The sequence below is a fragment of the Mus pahari genome, chromosome 17 (genome assembly GCF_900095145.1).
Source record: "Mus pahari chromosome 17, PAHARI_EIJ_v1.1, whole genome shotgun sequence".
Classification (NCBI taxonomy): domain Eukaryota; kingdom Metazoa; phylum Chordata; class Mammalia; order Rodentia; family Muridae; genus Mus; species Mus pahari.
Window position 1 is genome coordinate 34,730,922 of NC_034606.1, and position 12,288 is coordinate 34,743,209.

The following is a 12,288-nucleotide window of genomic DNA, read 5'->3' on the forward strand; positions in this document are numbered from 1 at the left end:
TAAAACTGCCAAGAAAACTAGTAAAATCCATCTTTTGTATATTGTTTTCAAAATGGGTATAGCGCCAGGGCTATTACCTAATCAATCTTTTATAACCTGATGGCATCATAAGAGCCATGGAAATGGAACTGGGTTTGGCTGGAGGAAGTAGTCTAGAGAATGGTTTTGAAGAGCATATCTTATCTTTGTTTTTCCTAAATTCTATACTCTGATTCTTGTTCACCAAGAAGTCAGCTGCTTAGATCTTTGTCATGATATTAATATCACCGTGGCCCAAAAGCAATGGGAACAAGGTAACCATGGGCTGAAATTTTTGCACTCTTGAGCCCAAATAAATCTTTTTTTTCCTCTACAATTTTCTGTCTCAGATGTTTGTTTACAGGAACACATAGCTAACACACATATGACATCATCCTGGTTAATACTCAATAGTTTTGGTAAATATATACATTTTGTTATTCATTCCTCTGTCTCAGAATATCTGCTCTCTTAAGCAGCACTTCTGGTACAAGCCAGTTACTATTTTACTGAACTTTTTCCTTAGGGTCATGTTTTATGGTTTATTTCTGGTCTGAAGATTAGACTTTTTAATTAGTTTCTTTATTTTTTTTTTTAAATTCCCAATGCCCATGGGTGCATTGACTAGAGTCTTAGTTAGGGTTTCTATTGCTGTGATGAAATACCATGACCAAAAACAACTTAGCAAGGAAAGAATTTATTTTTCTTATATTTTCAGGTAATAACCCATCATCAGTGAAATTCAGGACAGGGACTCAAATCACAAATCTGAGGGCAGAAACTGAAGCAAAAGTAATAGAGAATCCAGATCACTCTATTTCTCTCTCTGGTTTGCTAGATTTCCATGCTTATATATTCCAGAACTACTTGTCCATGGGTAGCACTGACCACAATAGGCTTGGTAATCCCACATCAATCGTTAATAAAGAAAATGTGTTGCAAACATACATCTAGGCCAGTTTTAATAGGGATATTTCCTCAGTTGTAGTTCTTCTCAGATAAGTTTAGCTTCTGTTATGGGAAAGATAGATAGATAGATAGAAAGATAGATAGATAGATAGATAGACAGATAGACAGATAGATAATAGATAGATAGATAGATAGATAGATAGATAGATAGATAGATAGATAGATAGATAGATAGATGAGTAAATAAGTGTACTGGATAGCCTTGTGTCAACTTGACACAGCTGGAGTTATCACAGAAAGGAGCTTCAGTTGGGGAAATGCCTCCATGAGATCCAGCTGTAAGGCATTTTCTCAATTAGTGATCAAGGAGGGAGGGCCCCTTGTGGGTGGTGCCATCTCTGGGCTGGTAGTCTTGGGTTCTATAAGAGAGTGAGAGTGGACTGAGCAAGCCAGTAAAGAACATCCCTCCATGGCTTCTGCATCAGCTCCTGTTTTCTGACCTGCTTGAGTTCCAGTCCTGCATCCTTTGGTGATCAACAGCAGTATGGAAATGTAAGCCAAATAAACCCTTTCCTCCCCAACTTGCTTCTCAGTCATGATGTTTGTGCAGGAATAGAAACCCTGACTAAGACAATAAGTAAATACATAAACTAGCTAGAATATGTGCTTTGCTGTAAAAGTCTCTTTCACTATCTGTCCCCACAGATCAGGGGATCAGTGACACCTGGCATTACTGATCACTCACTGCATGCTAGACATTTGGAGTTTCTGTACCCAAGAGCATCATGGTTTATCTAACTCACCAAGTAAGATGCTATAGACCATAGACCAGAAATCCTTAGGTTAAAAAAAAAGGGGGGCTAGACAAAGTAGCAAGCACAAGTCAGAAGAATGGATAGGCTTATAGTTGCAAGCCTTATATTTGGCGAAGTCTCCCCAAACTGACTTCATATTCTCTACATTGTATATGTATGCATTAGGCATTATTTCCTCATTTTGTGCTTATGAAAAAGTTCATATTTGCAGAGGAGTCAAAAGACATGAGTAGCAAAAACATGCCAAAAATGGAAGTATGAAGCCCCAGACAAAACTATAATTCCTTTGGATAACTTGTACTTCTCTATTGCCAAGCCTGGATCAACAGATGCCAGAGCTACTGTTTGTTCTTTGTAAGTGATATCTGGGAAATAAATGAATACCAGGGAAGTCCCTACACTTGGGATCTAGAAAAATTTTAAAGCATCTGTATGAAAAGGTTAGGCCTCGCTGTGAGCCCTGGCAGGCAAACTCCTATGGGTTAGTACAGATGACCAAATTCAAGGACATCTGTTAATGGAGGGAATCTTTAGCCTCAGAGGCCAGTGAAGTGTTGTGAGCCATGGAGAAATAGGAACAGGAACATTTATAGCTTGGGTGGGAGCAGTGTGAAAATAGCAAATGCGTGTAATTACATTGTGACTGGAGTTTGCACTGGAATCAGACATTGGAAGATGCACAGGATGCTATGTAATCCATCTGCTGATGTTGGAGTTGCCAGAAAATAAAAGTATGCACAAAAACAAAAGAAGGGAAGATCATGGGTACTTACACTTATAACCTCTTACTGCTGTTTTTCCTGATATTAGAATCCATTTTTTAAAAGTATCCATCTTAGGAAAATGGAATACATTTGTTTTAGTTTATAATTATTGAACATATTTTTAATGTATCTGTCTCATTTTGTTGGTCTACATGTGCTTAAACATTATTTCTTCATTGTGTTTGAGGGGTAGGGTCTTCTGTCCTGTTTTAATCTTGTGAGTTCAATAATGTGGCAGGACATAGATTCTGTGGAAGTCAGTTTTGGTACATGCTGGGGACCTAGTGACAAATGCAGCTAGGACAATAAGTTAAGTCCTTTCAGCATGAGCAAGCCTTGGAAGGATATAGGACAGCAGTGTCCAGAAAGAGGACAACTGTGTAAGGAAGCTTGTAGCAAGTTGCATGGACTGGCTTCATGGTTATTGTTCAGGGAAGCAAAGAGTTTATAACATTCTATGCAGGACCAAATCACTTCTGGAAAAGAATAGCTTGTTTGGGGTATTTGCAAATACTCCGAGGTAAGTCAGCAATGCAGGGAATTATGGATGGGAGTGTGGACTAAGAAGAGTAAGAACAATATTAAGATAGGAGAAAAGTCTGATCTGAGGAGGTTTTGCAGGGAAAAACCCATGTAGCTCAACTTTATGGCATCAGTGACACAGGGCCATGACCCTAGAAAAAGCCTGCATTAAACAAAGCTGGAGCCAGATGGGTTCTCTTCGAGCCAATACTTTTGTGATGCAACAAATGAATGTCACTTCTGTGAGCATCAGTCTTCCCACCTTTTAGGTAAAAAAACATTAGTTTCTCTTTTACAAACATTTACAAGATTGTACTGGAAGAGGTAAAAAAAAAAAAAAGGAAAATGTAAATGGGATACATACAAATATATAGAGTAGAATTTGAGTTATTGGTCACTGGAGTCATATAGTCTTCAAAGCACTGCAGCCCATTACTATTTCTATTAGTAAACCTCAAGACATCAGACAGTAAGTTCCTGTTGCTGAATAACACACACACACACACACACACACACACACACACACACACACATACACACACACTCTTGAATCACAGAACATAGCAAAATAAGTCTGGTAAATTTCATCCTTACTGTCCAGATTTTATAGAGCTAGAAGATGTTTTGTACACTACAGAAGGGAAAAAGCAATTCACAGTCTTACCCCGATGTGAAACCTATAAGCTATGGTAATGATTGCCTGAACATGTTGTACAATATTGGCACAAATGTCATGCGAGTAACCAACAGCTCTCTCCTGCTATGTAAGGCCCACTCCACTGTGTCACTCATGCCTGACTCTATTCTACCTTATGTTCTCTACCCCAAGCTCAAAGGTCATGGTGGAGAAGTAGCCTTCAGGATTTAAGAACCAAAGGTAGAAGAGGACTACTGTGAGACTGTTTTCTGGACATAACTGGGCTCTTGTGGAATGAATTAAGTACTGAGTGGGTGTGGCTGTTACTGGATACATAAGACATGCCCAGAATCAAGGCAGTCCAATCTTAGCAGGGATGGGGAGAGATGCACAGCATCCCCACCCCACCCCAGCTGGCCAGCTACTGACAAATTTTGATTGCTAGGGGAAGGAAAGTATTAGTTTCCTTCAAGGATATGACTCCTAATATGCTTCCTCTGCTCTGGGAGATGGTACAGATGTACACATACTGTCAGTACTCATTGGATGCAATAGGGTTACAAAGAACACTGGAAGAAAGTTGGGAGGGAATTCATCTGATTGGGGATCAGATGAATATAAGAAGAGTTGTGGGGGAGGGAGTAAGTGGGGGGGAGTTGATCAAAACACATGTACTCCTGTATAAAATTCTCAAACAATACATTCTTTAAAGAAAAAGAAAATTATGAAATTTGTAGAAAAAAATTGGACTTGCAAAATATAATATTAAATGAGGCAACCCAGGTTTATAATCACACAGTTTGTCCTCTCTCTCAGATCCAGGTCCTAGCTTCTACCTTTTATATATGTGTGACAATGTGGGGATGAGTGTAAGTAGAGGTCATGAAATTAGAATAGGGCCCAAAGGGTGTGAAGGCATCAGGATGGTGGCAGGGTTGGGGGTCATCACATGTGATCTGAAAGTGGAAGGGGAAATACTGAGTGTAGAAGGGTAAAGGCTAGGATGGAGGGCAGGAATATGGAGACAGGCCTGAGTGTGGAGGTGGGCTGGGGGGGAGGTCAATCAAAATGAAGTATGTATAAAATGCTAAGAAAACCTGTTTCTTTATGTTAACTAAAGTTTTTACAAAGGGTGGAATGAAAGAAACTAGCTGTATCTCTGGCACACTCAGTGTGAGTCTTTGCACTGGGCTATAAGATGGTGCCCGGTATTTGGAATGATGTTTCGTCAAGATGAATCTGTAGGTAAAGACACCTATGGCCATGCCTGATGACCTCAGCTTTATCTCTAGGAGCCATATGATGGAAGAAGAGCACCAACTCCTGCAAATTTTTTTTTCTGTGACATGTGTATAAATTCTGTCTGTCTGTCTGTTTGTGTATCTACCTTTCATCTATCTATGTCTTATATACAGTATAAAAATGGACTGAATATAATTTAATTCAACACATATAAACACATTTACTATTGTTGTGACCTCTAAAAAAAAATGCTGTGGATAAATTCTTTTATCACTTTAAGGATGTGTTCTTCAGTAGGAAAGGGAATGGAAGGCAAGACCAGGTAAGACAGAAGAGTAAAAAGAGAGGAAGAAATACAAGGCAGGTGCTTCGTTGGGTAATTTTTAAGCACAGAAGATCAGTGGCCTACTCTATCAAGAGACACCTTAATAGAGACTCCATTAAGCAAGTGTCCTACCTGGTGTGTAGCCATCCTGGACTCCAGAGAACAACTCAGAACCTGTGTCTCAGGGTCCTGTGATCATTCTTTTTCTCTGCCCCCCTGAGTCGAGGAGCAATAATTCTTGCTAAGCTGGCTCCTGAACATGCAGTTAATTTAGATCTATTGAGTTTACAAGGGTTACCTGGCTTCCTTTGTAGTAAATAAAGCTATAAACAGCTGGTGAAATTGATTAATTGCTGCAGGCAAGCTGCAGCATTTGATCAATGACAAAAGCCCTTCCTCAGGTACTATGTAGAGTGGAGAGGAGCCCAGGGTGAAGAGTGGTGGCCTGAGGCCGCACAGGGTGTGCAGAGGTAGCAGTCGAGGGAGGGAGTGTCAATCTGAGTGAGATGCTTGCTACCCAGCCTGGATAAAGGTTTTGTAGCTTTCTTCATATTTTTTCTTTGACCTCCAATAATTTGAATTTCTATGATTTAAAAAGTAGACTGTCTCCTCCATATAACAGGACAGCTTCACTCACAGACTCTCAAGAGCCTGTTTGCTTGAATAACATCAGCATAATAACAACACCAGCTGACATACCCCTGCAGATCAGAGAATTCCATGTGATCTAAACCCCAGATAAGAGCTACTGGTGGTCCATGGCCCACTCTGCAGGGATGAAGTCCCACACAGATTGTCCAATCCAATATGAGCACAGCAGGTTAAACATACACATGATAGTACAATAATTAAAAAGATAATTATTTGAGAAGGAGTTAGTAAGAATGCAGGGACACTGATGAATGATGTAGTTGCAGGGATCATGCATTGAAATTCTCAAAAATAATACTTAGTTTAAAAAAGAAAACCATTAAAATGTGTAATTGTTTTGAAACTCTGAGGGAGGCTTTGAAAGGATAAGACAAAGTGATTTTTGTTACTTAAATGCTGTCATTAGTTAGCTTACAACCTATTCCTTTTAGATAATCAGAAATTTATCTTACAATGTCGACTTGGCCATATTCTTTCTGCTTCTGCTGAGCTCCCAGGATTGACCTTCAAATGGTCATAAGCATGACCAGTTCAGCCCAGCTTGAACCAGCCTGTTCTCACATGCTTGCACCTCCTGCAATTGTCCTCCTTTCCTTTGGATTCCAACTTTTGGATCCACTTAATGTCTCAAACATCTATGGGGCTTTCACCCAATGATTGGTCTCTGCCCAGTCTCACCTTGAAGATTTTGGGCTGGAAAAAATTCCAACACATCTAAATATCACAAAACATTTGTGCTCCTGTGCAAATACTTTTAGTGAAACTTTGTGTGAAAATGTTCAGCCATTTCCCCCTTCTGTTCTCCTACTTTATTTTATTGTTTGGATGTTTGGGGTATTCCATGACATTACTTCCCACTGATGACAAGCTCCCCCTTTGAAAAATGTCTTCATGAAGTACTGTCTAGGTGAAGAACATGTACCATCACTGAATCTGTGGCTAATAAGCAAATTGAATTACAAAGACGCAATTTTGTATTTGTCCCTAATCATTTAACATTGTATGCTGTTGGTTTAATTTTCTGTTTATTATTCCATCAAACACACATTTCATTTTATTTTGTTATTCCCTTGTAAATGGGTCACTAAATTTTGTCTTACTTGATAAGTATAGCTTAAATTTTATAATTTGACATACTTAGAAAGCATTTCCCAGAAATATTTTAAACTGCACAAAGTATTAATTCATAAAAAATGAACATAATCATTAAAGCACTTGCCCTGAAGCATGCTGGAAATTCCTGATTATATGAGGTACCAATGAGGTGCCTGGTCATGGCACCAGGGAAGTTTGGAAACATGGCAGAGAAGGTTTCAGATAGAATAGTTCTTTAAATCAGGTTTCCAAAATCCAGTGACTTACAAAAGAAAACTTAAAATTTTTCCATAAGGAGAAAACCTCTACAGATATTATGTAAGCAACACTTCTATAGGTAGATGTGTAGGCAATGAAAGACTCTGTCCATTTTTTTTTCTGGTAAAAGTCTGTTTATTAACAGTTACATGCTAAATTTAGCCCCTGGTCATAGTTCATCAGGATATAGTCTTGAGAATTAAATCAGCTGTTATATATATATATTTTTTCAATGTCTGACATGCTAAAACACATAATAAAATGATAGCTACCATCGAGATAATAATGATTCTGTGCTTGCCACATGTCTAGTGAACCTAGCCAGTTGCCATCATCCCAAAGCCATTTGAATCCTGTCTTTTGCAGTAAGATTTGATGGTTCTTCTACAAGCAGTCTGAAAGAACTTGTTATGTTCCAAGAAAGGCTTGGTGTATGTCTTCTGTTTTATGAGCATTCCATCATCACTCAAGAGTTTGTGGAGTTCGTTGCAAGTTCCAACCTTTTCAACTGGACATATTAGTTTAAAGGGCATAATTACTTCTAATTGAATTCTCAGTCAATACTCTGCAGTGCTATTAAGGGTATAATCAATACTCACTCCATGGAGTACTTCTAGCTCAATATCCTTGCTTGTCCAGACCTTCTGATCAGCTGAGATTTGATTATATGTTAAATGACACCCAACAAATGAATTCTGAGACTTTGCCTTCCAGGTGTGATTCCTGTTGTGTTCTCATCTACTTCTGTAGAAGGGTATTGGCCACATGCACCAGGAGTTACAAGACTCAGCAAGCCACAGGGCCAGGAGAATTAATGTCCACCAACTGATATCCACCTCATTGTCTTTATGGATCTGGAGGGAAAGAATGGCTTGAACACAAGAGGAAAAGACTACAAATTATATATATATATATATATATGTCAGCATATCTAGGAAGACATAGGTTTCATCTGGGTGAAATTCTAAAGCTCTTTCTAAAACACCAAAATATTCACTCCTAATAAGGTTAAAAACAATCTCATACAAAGGGGTTGTGGCTCTATCAGTTCCACTACTCACAGCTACATCTCCAAAAGGAAATACAGAATGCAGAACATTGTCCATCCTCCTCCTTCCCTTCCTCCTCCTCCTGCCCTCATCCCTCTCTCTCTCTCTCTCTCTCTCTCTCTCCCTCTCTCTCTCTCTCTCTCTCCTATTTTCTGACAATCTATTACTTTTATAGTATACTAATTTCTTAACATATCACCTATGTAAGATTGTATAAAAAGACAGAGAAGAGATATTAATATTCTGACATTAACGTTAACCATTGCTGTGACCTCCTTGACCAACTTTGTATGTCTCATACATTTACATTTTTTGAATATATTTAATATGTGTAGCTGTGATGATGAGGCTCATCAACTTGAAGGCATTTAGACTCAACCTAAGGCACAAATCTCTGGGGAAGTTTGTGAGGCTTTATTTATGTAGGATGACGTTATGGGATGGGGTCCCATATGGAATAAATCATGAGCACCAGCATTCATCACACAATGAATGACCTCTCCCTTTCCTGTTGTTATGTCTTGTTGTATTGAGAATTGTATCCCTAAATTTAGTTCCAATGAACTCTTCCTTAGGAAGCTCTTATTGGTTAAAGCTCTAAGATCAACACTAAATAAATAAAAACAAATAGCACAGTTCCTTGTACATATATACATAGCTAAATGATGACGTTATGATGCAATTAAGATACACAGAATCTTCCATAGTTTTATATTTTGTGTGAAGAGTGTCTTAGAAAAGATTTAGTTTACAATAAATGATTAATAAAGTAGTCTTGCTGGACTTTATATATCTAGATTTATTTACCCTACACAACTGCAAATTTGTATTTTTTTAAAAAAAGTCTCCCCATAATTTTTGCACATTTTCTATATTCACCCCTACTTTATTCTGTTCTTTGATTTATTTAACTTTCACATTTTGAGTCATTTTGCATAGAAGTGAGATAAGTTTCAGTTCTTATCTGGCTTATTTTACTTTGTGTAATGTCTTTCAGATTTATTAATGATATTGTTAGTAATAACATCATGTTTTTCATAAGGCAGGATAATATTACACTTTTTATCAAATGTGTTGTAATTTTTTAAACCATTCATCCATTGATGGGAGCTTAGTTTTTTTCTTATCTTGTTTATTTTGATTAATGCTGCAGTGAATATAGAAGTACAGATATCTTTTTGTGGATTGAGATTTTGATTCTTTTAGATACATCTCCAGAAACAGAGCTTTCTAGATTATATGATATCTCTGTTTTGACTTTTAAGGAGTTTCTATGATGTGTGTACTGATTTACATTTCCGTCAACAGTCTGTATATGTTTTAAATTTATATTTTACTTAAACTCATCTTTTGTCTTTTTGATCACGGTTATCCTAATAGATGTCAGATGATAGCCCATGTGCTTTAAATGCATATTTTTTAAAAATCCAAAGTGTAGATACTGTGGTCCCTCTTAGAAGGAGAATAAAATAGCCACAGGAGCAAATATGGAGATGAAGTGTTGAGCAGAAACTAAAAGAAAGGCCATCCAGAGACTGTCCCACCTGAGGATTCATCCCATCTACAGTTACCAAACCCAGACACTATTGTGGATGCCAAGAAGCACGTGCTGAAAGGAGCCTGATATGGCTGTCTCCTGAGAGACCCTGCCAGAGCCTTACAAATACAGAGGTCGATGTTAGTAGCCAACCACTGGACTGAGCACAGGGTCCCTAATAGAGAAGTTAGAGAACTGCCTGAAGGAGTTGAAGGGGTTTGCAACCTCGTAGGAAGAACAACAATATCAGCCAACCAGACCCCCTCAGACTGCTAGGGACTAAGCCATCGAAAGGAGTCCACATGGCTCCAGCTGCATTTGTAGCAGAGGATGGCCTTGTCACTCATCAGCGGAAGAAGAAGAAGTCCTTGGTTCTATGAATACTTGATAGATGCCCCAGTATAGGGGAATCGAGGACAGGGAGGCGGGATGTGGGTATGTGGGTGGGGGAACCCCCTCATAGAAGCAGGGGGAGGGAGAATGTGATAGGGTGTTTCTAGGAGGGAAAGAAACTGGGAAAGGGGATAGATACCATGTGAAATGTAAATAAAGAAAATGTCCAGTTTAAAAAAAAAAAGCAAAAAAAAATCCATTTACTTTATTATTAATATTCATATGGTGTGCAGAACAATGAATTACATTATATTTGTATACATGTGTATAGTGTGCTTTGATGATATTCACCCTGATTTTCTCCCCTTCTTGTCAGCAGTTCTTTTTCCCAAATAATTACCCTTTTGCTTTCTTCATTTTTACAAAACGTTTTACTGTTGCTTTGTGAGTTTCACATCACCTCAGTCCCATTCATCTGTCCCTCCTTCCTTTCATTCCTGTCTTCTAGCCTTGCAACCTCCTCCCCAACAGAGAGAAAAAAAAAATTCTCATTGTAGAAGCTGAGGTGTGTCACAGTGTATCCTGCAGTCTATCCTTCTGTCCACACTCTCTTGCTTGCCAATGTTCAGTGCAACGATTCATTGGCTTGGTTCAAGGCCCTCTGGCTTCTGCTACTCTTCTGCCTTACTGGGACTCCTCTCAGGTATACGGTTGTTGCCCTGTTGTCATAGAGATCCTGTAGTTTTGGATCTGTAGGACTGGCCTGTTCATGTACTCCAGCAGTTCATCAGTGGGTCTACCCTACTGCCCAGGCAAGGAGCAGGGCCTGCTGTCCCCAGTGCTGTAGTTGGAGAAGGGCAAGGACAGCTCTCCTCCTATCACAAACCCAGGGCCAGGTGTTGTGCCTGCTGTAAGTGGTGATGGGGGAGGACAGAGGAGGATATCTCTCCCTCCTCCATGCCATCACACAGGAGAAGAATGGTAAGGCTAAGTCTTCCTCACCCATGCCCTCAGGGACTCCCTTACCTGCAATTCCTGCAATGTATATGGCCCCGTCTTCTATGTGCCCCTGGTTAGTGGCTGGGTCAGCTCTCCTCCTCTCAATCATCCAGGATCAGCTTTTGGAAGATGCCCAGGTGAACAGTTGGCTCAACTCTGCACAGCTATCAGACATTAACTTCTCCAGGCAGCAGCCCAGACCACAGATGTTTGCCTGAACTTTGGTGGTAGTATACCCTGATGCTTCACGGCCACAGACTAAGTGTGGCCCCCAGTAGCAGCACAGTCCAGGACCTCACCATCGTCCCAGGTGGCATCACTGGCTACTCACATAGGCTCCTTATGACCCTTGAGTCTCTAGTTCTGCCTCTCTTCATTGTGCTCACATCCTTTTGTTTCTCCTTTTCTTCCATTTCTCTACCACTTACTCGCTCCTCTTAGTGGTACCTGGGGTCTCTGGGATCATCTCAGAAGTTGTCTCAGGGGTGCTATGCCACACTAGGGCATTATGTTGAAGGCAGGGGTTACATTAGGCATGGTCACCCCCATCCAGGCCTGTTTAGTGCCCAAATGGTAGTCATTTCATGCTAGTTCCCTGTATAGGCTCAATGGCACTGGCCTGGTGATCTGGCTTGCTCCTTGCTCGGCCTGCTGGAGTGGCCCCATGTGAGGATCACCACTCTCAGGATCGCTTCCAAATGGGGTCCTTAGTCCCAGGCATATATTCTTCTAGACTTCAGCTTGCTCCTGGTCTTTGTGGTCTCAGCTCCCTGGTGCCACTTTTTTCAGGGAATGTTAGGCTACTAATCACTCAGATGTTTGTAGATCAGAATACTGAGCATAGACATTTCCTTTATCCTCTCTGCCACCTATGGTTGCAAATGTGACACGGTAGCCATACCTGCTATGCTTCTAGAGGCAGCTAATTTGTTTTTATTTTTTTTTAATTTAAAATGTATTTTAATTATATTCTTCCCCTCTCTCAACCTCTCAGAGTCTCTCTATCCATGCAATTTCACACTTTATCTATCACTCTCTCTCAAGAAAAAAATATAATAAACCAACCAAACAAGAAAAGGTTAAGAAAAAGGGAATAAACAATAAAATAAAAATTAGTAAAAGAAAGTAAAACAG

General features: G+C 39.6%; 1 non-coding gene across 1 annotated transcript; it reads right to left on the reverse strand.

Moving 5' to 3' along the window:
• Nucleotides 1–11,945: 11,945 nt before the first annotated feature.
• LOC115062442 lies at nucleotides 11,946–12,077 on the reverse strand. The gene has a single exon (XR_003842404.1). It is a non-coding gene; the product is annotated as a small nucleolar RNA SNORA17 (small nucleolar RNA).
• Between the last annotated feature and the right edge of the window lie 211 nt (nucleotides 12,078–12,288).